Source organism: Cebus imitator, unplaced genomic scaffold, assembly GCF_001604975.1.
Source record: "Cebus imitator isolate Cc_AM_T3 unplaced genomic scaffold, Cebus_imitator-1.0 Scaffold27, whole genome shotgun sequence".
NCBI classification, from domain to species: domain Eukaryota; kingdom Metazoa; phylum Chordata; class Mammalia; order Primates; family Cebidae; genus Cebus; species Cebus imitator.
Genome location: NW_016107342.1, coordinates 7,127,729 through 7,141,490, shown reverse-complemented (window position 1 = coordinate 7,141,490; position 13,762 = coordinate 7,127,729). Strand labels below are relative to the sequence as shown.

The 13,762-nt window shown below is 35.9% G+C and overlaps 1 protein-coding gene across 5 annotated transcripts in view; it reads left to right on the top strand.

Moving 5' to 3' along the window:
* Positions 1-13,762, top strand: part of MBD5 (methyl-CpG binding domain protein 5) — a 486,298-nt gene that overhangs the window by 143,016 nt on the left and 329,520 nt on the right. Inside the window, exons 1-2 of one of the 5 annotated variants that reach the window (XM_017523151.2) lie at positions 1,023-5,914; positions 13,383-13,525. The exons of the other annotated variants lie outside the window; for them this stretch is intronic. The gene's annotated coding sequence lies outside the window, so the exon portion shown is untranslated. Of the gene's footprint in view, positions 1-1,022; positions 5,915-13,382; positions 13,526-13,762 lie in introns of those variants that run through there. 5 annotated transcript variants of the gene reach the window in all.

Below are 13,762 nucleotides of genomic sequence, written 5' to 3'. Positions count from 1 at the left end.
CCTGAGTAGCTGGGATTACAGGCATGCGCCACCATGCCCAGCTGATTTTTTGTATTTTTAGTAGAGACGGGATTTCACCATGTTGACCAGGATGGTCTCGATTTCTTGACCTTGTGATCCACCCGCCTCGGCCTCCCAAAGTGCTGGGATTACAGGCGTGAGCCACCGCGCCCGGCCCGCAATCTGTCTTTTAAAAGGCACTTCCTCTACAAAAAGAGGGAGAGATCAAGTCCATGTCCTGCACCCCAGGCTTCCTAGTGCATTTACTACCCTTTAAGTAACATTTTATAAAACTCAATGATAGATATGTGAATAAGAAAAGGAAAAGTAAACTCTTAGCAACATTAGCTGTGATGAATAACCAACACTAGTATTCAAAGCCTTTGACAGTAGACAATCCACTTTATATCTCCACCAATCTTATCTGCCTCAGCCTGCTTTTCCTCAAACCACCAGCTAGTTAAGATAATTCAGTATACTTTTCTTGTTCTTTTGCATAGTTTGACCAGTTTTGTTTACATCACAAGTTGAGAAACTGCCATGTATTTTTCTAAATGTTTTGATCTTTTAAAATGTTCTTTTATAATTCAAATAATTCCAAAGACATTATAGTTTAGTGAATAGGATCATAGGTCTTGGAGCCTAATCAAGGACCTTAGGGCCATGCCTGGGTTCAATCCTGGCTCTGCCACTTTCTTGCCAAATGACCCAAAGCATTTTACTTCTCTTAGCTTTGATTTCCATCTGTTACTTTGGGGAAGATTGGAGCATACTATCCCATAAAGTTGCTTTGAGAATTAAATAACTTTTTTTTTTTTTTGGAAACAGGGTTTCACTCTTGTTGCCCCAGCTGGAGTGCAATGGCACGTTCTCAGCTCACTGTAACCTCTGCCTCCCTGTTTCAAGTGATTCTCCTGCCTCAGCTGAATAGCTAGTATTACAGGGATGCGCCACCACTCCCGGCTAATTTTGTATTTTTAGTAGAGAAGGGATTTCGCCATGTTGGTCAGACTGGTCTTGAACTCCTGACCTTAGGTGATCCACCTACCTTGGCCTCCCAAAGTGCTGGGATTACAGGCATGAGCCACCATACCCAGCCGAAAATTAAATAACTTAAATGTGCAATATTTAGAATGGTCCTTGGTATGCATGAATGCTCAATAAATATTTGATTTTTTCCATGTAGAAAACAGTATATTATGGGTAAAATTAGAATTTATAAAGTTGAGTTTATATGAAAACTGAGATAAGAAGTGGTTGAGATGTATAGCCACTTTTGTATAATGATTTGTATTGGGAAAATGCATTATAATGACCAGGCTACTGACTTCAAAAATGAGTGTTTGACACACAAGTAGTTTGTAAAATACTACATTTTTTACTAATTTTTTTCAGGTAGTATTTACTATGTTTTTAGTAAGGCAAAGGGAAGGTAAATGGTATGCCTACTGTGTGCTAATCAGCACTTTATGTCATTGCATGTAATCCACAAACAGTCCTACTAGGTAGCTAGTACGTACTTCATTTAAAAGGAGGAAGTTGAAATTTTAGAAGGGTCCAGGGATTTACTCAGATAGTAGCACTGTTGTAATGTAGCCTCTTTATCTCCAAGCTCAAAGCTTCTGCTACTATCTCCTGTGTTATTAACAGGGGAGAGGTTTGATACATGTAACAACTGTTATGCTACAGGCACCAACCATTCTGGCATCATAGTGGATGCCAGAATACTAGGGGATCCCTGCTGTACCAGGTGTTAACATTAGGGAATATGGAGGTGTCTTGGTGGGAGTTGGCTCCACAGAGAAAGGGACATTTGGAGAGCTTGGAGCAGTGGCCATTTCCAACCAGTATTTAAGTATTATATTATTTAGTATTTTAACAACTAGTATAGCCACATTGTTGTTTCTGACCAAATATTAGCCATATCAAAACTTTGATATAACTAGTGTTATAATTAAGTACAAAAAATTTTTAAAGACCATATTAAATTTCGTTTTCATGTTTTTTTCTACAAGCATTTTTAGGACCAGATACAATTGAGAATTTCTTCCTTGTAATTCTTACTAAACTATAAGTACATAAATATATGGTCCTGTTTCACTTACATTGATTGATTAACCACTAGTTGTTTCAGTTTGTTTCCTGTTACTATAACTAGAAAACCTAAGACTGGGTAATTGATAAGAAAAAAAATTTATTTCATGCAGTTCTGAAAGCTAGGAAGTCCAAGACTGAGCAGCCAACATTTGATGAGGGCCTTCTTGCCTTTATTATTTTCAGCCCTTTTTTAAAAAAATTATGAACTTGCCGTAATTTAGAGGAAGAAGCTCACATGTTAATGTACTTTGTCCAAATATTTCTTAATCTATTATAAATATCATAAAAGACTTTGTTGTTTTCTTGATTTCCATTGTGAATTTGTTCTCATTTATAACTTTCCTCTTTTACATATTCTTTATCATCAAAGAAGAATAAAACAGCAGTCATTTTTACCTAACAATCTACATATTATGTGCTCAAATTTGCTAAAAGACCCAATCTCTTCATTTCATAGTTTGGAAGCAACACAAATCACTGATTGTATTTGTTCGTTTTCTTTGTTGTAGGATAGAAAAATTATTTGAATTATAGATGTTAGACAGTGAATATATTTTTTTCATTTAGATTATAATATTGCATGGAATGAAATGAATTAAATAGTTAATGCTAAGGCTTTTAGCCTGAACCATAGGAAATTACCAATATTTTACCTTTTTACCAATAAAAAGAAGAGTTTCATCGATTCAACCCAATATAGAAGTGTATATTGCCAAAAATATACTTGACTACTTTGAGTTAATCTTTTTATAATTTACCCTGTCTATGAAGTGAATATATAATTTTTGTTTCAGTTACTAATGGTGAGTTGTTCTCTGTTGCAACTAGCCAAAGAGTAGATGCTTTTATAAACTTTATTATTTAACTTTTCCTGAAAATGAACCCACCATGCTAAGATTAATTTACATGTATTGATTTGCAGTCTTCTGTGCCAATTTAAGATTCGATGTAACATATTTTTATATAGGGCATATTTTATTATAAATATGTCTATATCTACAACAGTATCTACAGCTCTATTCTCAGTGCTATAAAATCACAAGAAAATCGTAGCATTAGAAATGCCAGCAACACAGGGAGCATTTAATGTTTGATTAGTTTTAAGTAGAATTTGAGGCTATGAGTGAGAGGCAGTATTAAGACTTACATCACTCATATGGAGCAAAATGGCTGATAATGTTTTGGTTTAAACATTTGAATAGTTATTTTTTCTGCATAGTCATTTCAGTTCATTATAAACAGAAAATTCATCAAGTTTCTGGAAATAATATACTTCACATTTTATTTTATGGCTTTTGAATTTTCACCTATGAGATCTAAAATAATATTCCATTTATTTTTTGTATATCTCAAAAAACTTGACAGGATAATTCTCTAAATGTAAAAAAAAATCTAATAAACAAGAATGACTCAGAAGCTCTTTACGGTTGCACTTGCTCATATTCAGATTTTATTTTTTTATTTCCTAATTATCTATCACCAAGTCAATAACGGCCCTATCTTTATTTTCTCCTGTACACAATTTGTGTAATCCAGACGTCTTTTTTTGTTTAAAAGGATTTTATTTTTGTGTCAGTGTGTTATTTTCCCTATCTAAACTCTTCGGTATTTGTCAGATTGGCATAATATTGTGCTGCTTTGGGTAGGATTTGAAATATTATTCTCTTCTGGTAAAAGATAACTGTTTCTAGACATGATAAAAATCAGGCATTACTGCTGGTTTACAGAATTCCTTGCATAAAATTGTTTCTTTTACTGTTATGAGTGCCTGCACCAAAAATCTGCAGAAACTCCCAAATGCTGGCTGTTTTGATGCTCTAGCCACATTAACCTACCTCTTTTTAAACATCACTGAGGATGATACGATACTCCTGTTCTTCTGTGTATTTGCATTTTCCCTGCCTCTCATTTAATTCTTTAAGTATTTTCACATGACGGTACTTCTCCACCTCCTTGCACAGAGTTCTAACACCTCTCCCTGCTGTGTGTGTGTGTGTGTGTGTGTGTGTGTGTGTGTGTCTACTGGAAATTGTTGGAATTATTTGTGCCTATTGGAATTTGTTTTGGTTATATCAGAAATTTTCATTTTGTAGTGTTTTGTTTCTTTGTAAATTCTTAATATGTTCCTAAGATAGAACTACTTACTGCATCTTTCTTTTTTTCTTTTGTCAACTATGCTGGCTAAAGTGTTTTCCCTTGAGGATTTATTAATGAGGATTCTTTATTTGAGGGTTTTGTTTCTATTTTTAAATAATTTTTAAAGTCACATAGGCTGAAGTATGCATTATGTAAAAAGATATTGTCAATGTCATAAATACTTGACAGAGATTGCTTATATAAAGTCTTATAACAGATTTGATCTTTATATGTAAGCAGTTTATATGTTATTTTAATCATTTACAGCTGCATTTTGAAGTTGCTCCTTTAAAACATATCGACAAGAGAGGAATTTTTAGTCTGTATGCCCACACATTAAAATGGTATTTATTAAAAACTTTTTTCTATAAATTAATTCAAATATATCTTCTCTCTAATGAGTTCCCCTCAAATTAGTCTTATCAAATACTAATTCATGAGTCTACCATATCTTATTGTTAAAACTTATATGATTTCCTTTTGTTTTTATAGAGAGAAGGTCTTCTAAGAAGACTCTAAGTTCTGATTCACTATTTTCTGCTTTATCTCCTACAACACCCTAGTGATTTGTTATATTGAACACAGTGGAGTCACTGTTAGACCTCTTATTTTCTTTGCTATGGCCATGTAAATAAAGGATTGTGGTTTACAGTCTAGATTTTTTTTTTTAAGGCCTTGAAGTAGATTTATGATAGCTTAATGAAATTTATCTTTATAATAATGTTTTTCTTGGAACAGTAGTTTCTTATGTATCCAGTGCCCAAAAATGTTATCCTAGCACCATGAAAATACTAGAAAATATGTGAATGTCCTTTAGGATCTCCTAATTTTTGTTGACAAAAACAACAGCAAGTCCCTCCGTCCCCTCCTTACTTCAGGGTCAGGGACCCATTTTCTATTTTATCATCAACAGGAACATCATTTTTTTGTTGAGCCAAATCCCAAATCTTTGCAGTTTTGTTGTTGTTGTTGTTGTTGTTGTTGTTGTTGTTGGTTTTTGGTTTTTGTTTTCTGGTGATTTGTTTGCTTGCTTTATTTTGTATGTAATGGTAGCCCACCACCAATTTATTATATTGTGATTGTTTTCACTTTGGGGTTAGTTAAATATGTTAGGTAATAGACTGATGACTGGTAAAACTAATGCGTATATTTTACTGTATTGCTTTAGACTTTTTTAAAAATCATGATATCCTGTTAAGTGCTTATAGATTTCTTTTGGCTGCATCCAAAACAGTGTAGTACAACTTTGGTGTTTAATTTGTGAAAGTATTTTTTTCTTGTTTGCTCTTCTAAGTTCTAGTAATGGCTACTTCATCCAACCATGGAGTTGAAAGAGACCCTCAAGGCTACCATGATTCAGAAGGAATTTAAATATACCCTCTAGTTCTAATTTCCTTCAACAGCCCTGTCTCTTACCCAGTAATTCCATCAATATTTTTAGGATAAACCTGAACAGTGAAGTCAGCAGTAGTTGTCACTGTTGTATTTCTTCTCTTCTCTTTTTTTTTCTCCTCTATAGAACTTTCTAGCATTGAAAAATAATTTCTGGCATTCTGGAAATGTAGGCAATTCCTGTTGGTGGTCATAATGAGAAAAAGGAATGTGATATTTGAGAAAAGTTAACCAAGATGATGTCAGTGGTAGTGATTTTTTTAAGAATGTCATGAAATTGATAAAGTAGGTAAGTAAACTTGGGATTTCGAACTGTACTCTCTATTGGTACCAGTGAGGAGGGATATACTACTAGAAATGTGTAATAGCTGGGCATGGTGGCACAGACCTGGAGTCTAAGCTACTTGGGAGGCTTAGGTGGAAGGATCATTTGAACCCAAGAGGTCAAGGCTGTGGTGAGCCATGATTGTGCTAATACATTCCAGCCTAGATACCAGAGCAAGACCCTGTCTCAAATTAAAAAAAATTAAAATAAAAAAGAAATGTCAGAGAGACCACTGAGTAAGGATTCATTGCGGCAAGAAACAAAATGTGAGAAGATATGAAGAGAAGGTAGCATAAACATACTAGTCATAAATTTCTAAAGGTGCCATTATTTGGATGGAAGCAGACAGTAAGATCGTATATATATATATATATTTCTAAAGTAAAAGAGTATCATAAGCATTTCTATTACACTGCCCAGAGGAAGTTCCTAAAAGGTACTAGCAAGAATGGAAAAATAAATGGAAATTATCCCTAAAATGAAGATACATGAATTGTCATTGATTATATCTTTAGTTTGCTATCCTTCTAAAAATTTTGTTTTAGTGACTGTAGGCCTATTGACATAGACTTTCATGTTCACCTGATCTTAATCACCTAATTCCGTTTTTCTCTACAATTTATTAATTTTCTCAACCTTGAGTTCTTGATCCAGAGAGATTTTCAAGAACCTTATTTTTGAAGTCAGGGAGAAACTATATAGAATTAGAGAAATGAATGAGCTGCCAGCTCATTCACTGAATCCCAGCCTTATTAGATCATTAATGTCAACAAGCCCAATACATTGATAAGGTTAAAGTTGAAGATATGATTGCCAGAATGTTAACATACAAGTTATTGGAACTATATTTGATAAAACATTGTACTTCTTTCTCTCAGAAAAAGCTCTCAAGGTGTTTGCATACAAGTCACACAAAATTCACTCACTATTCTTCTCCAAGTAATGGATATAATAAAGGTGGTACCTCGGAACAAAATTGCTTATTTATTTTCAACTGAAGAGATACCCTATGCAGACCTGATAGATATTTTTAGAAAATGCTTGTGAGGAATAAAAGGATTGCTCTTTGTTATTCTCTAATACAAATATTTCATTTACTGTTAATACTTTGAATAGCCTGGTTATTATGAACTTTCACAGAGATCTTTAGTTTCTTTGTACTTTTTTTTTTTTTCCAGCAAGCCCAAATCTGTACCAGATTTTGTACTTTAAAAATAGCTTCCTACTGAAGCCATATTGTCTGGGCACGTTGCAGGAGGGGTAAACACAAAGCTTAATTTGGTGGACAGAATTTAGAATTACCTTTGGTTCTTTGTTTCTGAAAGTGACCTAGCCATACCCAATAAGGGATTCTTCTGCTCTTTGTGACAAAAGGATAATAGTTGCATTAAAATCATTTAAAAAGTAATTTGAGGTCCACTAAGAGAGTAATCTGGAATAAACCTACTAATAGTCTGAATTAGTACTAAGTAATGGCTGAAATATTCTCAGGCTAAAATTATTCTCGGAGTTAAAAACAGTTGAGAAAACAAATCTTTTGTGGATTGCATTGTTATACTGAAGAAATTTGGAATCTTTTAAAAACCAAATTTGTAATTTTTTGAATGTTTGATTTCTGTTGAAATAAAAGATTCTTTGCAATTTTATTTTATTTTATTTTTATTTATTTATTTATTTATTTATTTTTTGAGACGGAGTTTCGCTCTTGTTACCCAGGCTGGAGTGCAATGGCGCGATCTCGGCTCACCGCAACCTCCGCCTCCTGGGTTCAGGCAATTCTCCTGCCTCAGCCTCCTGAGTAGCTGGGATTACAGGCACGCGCCACGAGGCCCAGCTGATTTTTTGTAGTTTTAGTAGAGACGGGGTTTCACCGTGTTGACCAGGATGGTCTCGATCTCTTGACCTCGTGAGCCACCCGCCTCAGCCTCCCAAAGTGCTGGGATTACAGGCGTGAGCCACCGCGCCCGGCAATTTTATTTTATTTTGTAACTTCTTGCTATGATCAGTTTCCATCCAGCCATGTATTATCTTTGTGAATTACAACTGTTTTTAAAGTCACCTATCAGATCAGAATGACTGGGGTCTTGAAGGCTATGACAGTTGCATAATACTAATACTATGAAAGCAATCACCTATAAAAGTTTATGCTTTAATATAACCCAATAGCTCAGGGAAGGAGAAAGCATGTTTTCTATCTATATAAATTGCCATATTTTAAAACTAGAATGAAATTTTATTGTAATGAAATGGAAGAGAAGACACTGATACCACAGAAACAGAATGGATCATGAGAAACTACTATGAACAATTCTATCGCAACAAATTAGATAACCTACAAGAAGTGGATAAATGCCTAGACATACGCAGCCTATGAAGACTGAATATGAAGAAACAGAAAATCTAAACATACCAATAACAAGTAAGGAGACTGAATTAGTAATCAAAAGTCTGTCATCAAAGAAAAGCCCAGGACCTGATGGCTTATGGCTAAATTCTGTCAAACATTTAAAATAAATAAATACTAGCAAACCAAATTAAACAACACATTAAAAATATTATCCACCATGATCCACAGTTATTTATCCCTGGGATACAAGGATAGTTCAACATACACAAATCAACAAATGTGATACATCACATTAACAGACTGAAGGAGAGATGATCATCTCATATGGACAAAGAAAAAATACTTGACAAAATTCAACATCCTTTCATGATAAAAAAAAAAAAAAAACAAACCTGATTTGTCATCAAATTAGGTATAGAAGAAATGGACCTCAAAACAATAAAGACTATATATGACATTCAGCTAACATCATGCTGAATGGGAAAAGCTGGAAGCTTTCCCTCTAAGAACCAGAAAAAGACAAACATGCCCACTGTTACTGCTCTTACTCAACATAGTACTGGAAGTCCTAGCCAGAACAATTAGGCAAGAGAAACAAATAAAAAGCATCCAGATAATAAAAGAAGTAAAACTATCACTATTTGGTGATGACATGATCTTATGTATAAAAAACCCTACAGATTCTACCAAAAAAACTATTAGAGTAAATAAATAAGTACAGTAAAGTTGCAGGATTCCAAAAATCAACATACAAATATCAGTAGCATTTCTATACACTAAGTGAACTCTCCAAGAGTCAAGAAAATAATCCCACAATAGCTACAAAAAACTTTTTTAAAATATTTGGCTGAGCACTATGACTCACACCTATCATCTGAGCACTTTGGGAGGCTAAGGCTGGAGGATTGCTTGACACCAGGAGTTCATGAGCAGCGTGGGCAACATAGCAAGACACCATGTCTACAAAGAATTTTAAAAGTTAGCCAGGTGCAGTGGCATGTTTCTGTAGTCACAGCTACTCAGGAGGCTGAGGTGTGAGTGTTGGCTGTGGTGGCCTGTCAGGGACTGCTCCTGCAAAGAATTCAGCTGCAGGCCGGGGAGGTGCAGCCAAAGCTGTGTGCCCTGTGGAGTTCACAGGAACCATTAACAGTAGGGAGCCCTTCCCTCCTGAGTGCACCTGCAGCTGCCCAGCAGTGGCTGCAGACCCTTGCATCCCTGCACTTTCAGGGGCCTGGGAAGCCCACCCTGCCCCTGCAGGCTCCAAAATACCTGCTCCTGCTGCCTGGCCTCTCCTTGCTCCCAGTGCCTGCTCTGATTTCAGAGCAAGGTTGAAGTCGAGCCAGGGCACTGTTGTGACCCAGTCAAGTGTGCACATGCTCAGAGCTGTGCAGACTTGCCAGCTCCCCTTGTCACCTCAGCCCCCTCTGAAACTTTGGGAGGGAGGCCTGGGTTTGGGGAGTGCAGAGGGTGGCTGGTGCAGGCCTGTAAACATCCCTCCACAGGAACAGCCTGGGTTCCCTGGATTACATGATTGATGGAAGCAGGAGGAAGACAGGCTCCTGGGTGGAAAAGGACAGGTCCCTGCTGAAGCCCCACCTTCAAACTAGGGACAGCCTGAAGCATGGGGGCTGGGCTGTCAGACCAGGTGGCGTCTGCCACCCAGAGTGAGAACTTATGGTGCTTTTTCCAGACCCGCCATGGCTGCTGATGGAGCAATCAGCATGTACTTTCTCTCTTCCGAAGCTCATAAAAACTCTGGACTCAGCCAGACTCATACAGACTGTTGGGACTACCAGCTGTGGGAAAGAGCTACCCATTTCAGGTCTCTTGGACTCTTCAAATCACCAGACTGCAGAAAGTAGCCACCCATCATGGGTCTTCTTTCCACTGAGAGCTGGACACTCGTAGGGACGACCTGTCTGCAGAAAAGAGCTACTTAAGGAGCCGTTCTGTTGCTCAGTGAAGCTCCTCTCTGCCTTGCTTACCCTCCAGTTGTCCATGTACCTCATTCTTGCTGGACAGGGAATGAGAACTTGGGACCTACCAAATGGCATGACTGAAAGAGCAGTAACACAAACAGAGCAAAAACATGTCCCCTAGTCACCACAATGCAGGCAACAAGAAGGAGAGAAGAGCTGTGGCCCTCCTGGGATCCCAGACCTGGGGGTTCCTTGAGCCAGGGCTGTGACACACTCTTTGGGGCTCTGTGGTTCCTGGCATCTCCAAGCTTCCAGGTGCCACTGCATTCCCAGGTGTCTGGTGGAAACTGCTTGCTGTATGCCTGGTCTGGCCATAGCCTCGCATGGAGCTGGTGCCTGTGCCAGAGCTTGGGGCTGTCCACCCCCACTGCAGCCAGCACACCTGGCTCTGCACAGTGGCTGGACCCCACGCTGGCTTACACACCCCTCGCCACTCCATGCCAGACTCACCCGTCACAAGTATGGGATCTGGGCCAGTATCCTGAGCCGAACTTAATGTGCATGGGCGAGTGGGCAGAATGAGCCCAGCAGGCCTGAGCAAAACTCAGGCAAAGGTGCCACTGGCCACAGAGGTTTCTGGCTAACAAAGCAACATCCCAAGGATCCTGTGATGGGAGGTTTGCTTGTACCCAGCAGTAAAGAGGCTACAGTGAGCTACAATCCTGCCACTCCACTCCAGCTTAGGTGACAAAGCAAGACCCTGTCTCATAAATATATATGTACATACATGTATACATACATACATATATAAATTAACTACACTGGTACACTGAAAACTAAAACATTGGTGAAAGAAATTGAAGAAGACACAAATAAATGGAAAGATATCCCATATTTGCATTAAAAAAACTAATATTCTTAAAATGCTCACATTACCCAAAATGATCGACAGATTGAATGCAACCCATATCAAAATTCCAACATCATTTTTCATAGAAATAGATTCAGAAATCCTAACATTTATATGGGACCACAACAAAAACCTGCATAGCCAAAGCCATCATGAGCAAAAAAATCAAAGCTGGAGGCATCACAGTACCTGAATTCAAATTGTACTACAAATCTATAGTAAGTAAAAATACTGTAGTACTGGCAAAACAAATATTAAAATGAAATAAAAATGGACACATCCACCAATGGAATGGAATAGAGAGCTTAGAAATAAGCCCATGCATGTATGGTCAATTGATTTATGACGAAGTTGTCAACAATAAACAATGGCAAATGATAGTCTCTTCAGCAAATGATGTTGAGGAAAGCTGGATATCCACATGCAGAAGAATTAAATTGGACCCTTATGTCAGCACATATACAAAAATCAGCTCAAAATGGATTAAAGACTTAAATGATAAGACCAGAAACTGTTAAACTATTAGAAGAAAACTTAGAGGGTAAACTATGCAAAATTGATCTAGGCATTGATTTTTTGGATTTGAACCCAAAAGTGCAGGTAACAAAAACAAAAATAGATAAAGGGGATTATAGCAAACAAAAAAGCTTCTGTACAGCAAAGGAAACAATGTGCAGAGACAGCCTACAGATTGAGAGAAAAGGTTTTCAAATCATCCATTAAATAAAGGGTTAATATCCAAAAAAAAAAAAGAAAAAAAAAAAAAAAAAAAAAAAAAAAAAAAAGAAAAAAAAAAAAAAAAAAACATTAAAAATGGGAAAGGGACCTGAATATACATTTCTCAATAAAAGACATACAAAAGTCCTAGTGATATATGAAAAAATTCTCAACATTGCTAGTCATCCAGGAAATACAAATTAAATCTACAATGAGATATAATTTCACACCTCTCAGAATGACCGTTAGCAAAAATATATATATATATATATTGATGACGATGTAAAGAAAAGGAAACCTTTGTACTCTGTTGGTGGAAATGTAAATTAGTACACACGTGGAAAACTGTGTGAAGCTTCCTCAAAATACTAAAAATAGAATTATCTTATGATCCAGCGATTCCATTTCTGGATATTTCTGGATATAAAACCCAAAACATTTTAAATTAGTTTGTTTAAGAGATGTCTGCACTCCCATGTTCTCTGCAGAAATATTCATAATAGCCAAGTTACAGAATCAAACTAAGATGATGAATGGATAAAGAAAAGGTAGAGTATGGTACAACTCAAAATTGCTAAGAGAGTACATTTCTAATATTCTCACCACAAAGAATGTTAAGTATTTGAAGTGGACATGTTTACTGCCTTCATTTAGTTATTTTGCATTGTATCCATAAATCGTAACTTCGCTTTGTATCTTATATGTATATATAGTTATTACTGTGAAAATACAATACAAAATTGAGATTGCAGTCATATTTTAAGAAGGTATAATTTTTTGTAAGAGAATTGGAAATGTTTTAAAACCACAAATTTATATTTCAGTATTAAACCATACTTAATGGATCTCAATGTGATTAGGCACATAAAATATTACATTTAGAAGCAAGAACATGGTTTTAAGAAAACCCTTTGTATCATAGAGACCTTATTATTTAGAATGCACAGGAATAATAAAATGTATGTAGAAAGCTAAGTAGGGCTTAGAAATCATCTTTTTTGTGAGGAAGAAGAAAAGTTGGAAGTGGAGCACCATGGCATTCTGTTTGCAGATGGGAAACCTGACAAAAGATATCTTCATATTAATTTCTGAGCCTTCTAGAGTTATTGGATGGAGGCTTTTAGGTTACTGGATGGAGCCTTCAGGAAATACCAGTTAATTGTAGACTGCTGGGGTTCAAAAGCTAGTTCTGCCAGTTATTAGCTATGGAACTTGGATAAGTTACTTGATCTACATTCCTCATTTTATTTGTAAAATGTAGATGATAATAGCACTTCTTTTTTTTTTTTTTTTCTACTTTTTAAGAACATAAGCACTTCTTAGGGTTGTTGTGAGAATTAACTATGCTACTTATAATTTAGAATTCAGTAAATGTTAGCTATTATTTACTGTATTTAAAAGCAAATGTTTTATTAATTTATATGACAAATGTTAGTGATGCTTAACAATGTCTTTTATTTAGAAACTTGTATTTGTAATCATTAAAGATTAATATGAATGAATTCTTTTGTGATGTAGACTATTGTTTGTGATTTACAGAGCTATTGATTCTGGTTAAAATATGTAGGAAGAACTAAACTTCAGAGATAAACTGTTGATTGATTTGAATTTGTAGAAAATCTGAGATCTTTAGCATTACATACATGTAAAAAGAATACTTTATGAAGAGTACTTCAAACTAGGTAAGGAAGATAAGAGCTAAAGCATACTTTTCTTTTCAGGTTTAGTAGTTTTTGAGGTCTCCATCCTTGTTATGTATAACAAAGACTCAGATAATTACCTCTGTTTATTAGAGTTTTCTTTTTCAGAAAAAACCATCTTAAATGGTATATATGTATGAAACTGTTTTTATTTCAAAGTAATTTGGGACTCGTTTATAAGAATTTTCTTTCTTTCCTTTTTTTTTTTTTTTTTTTTTT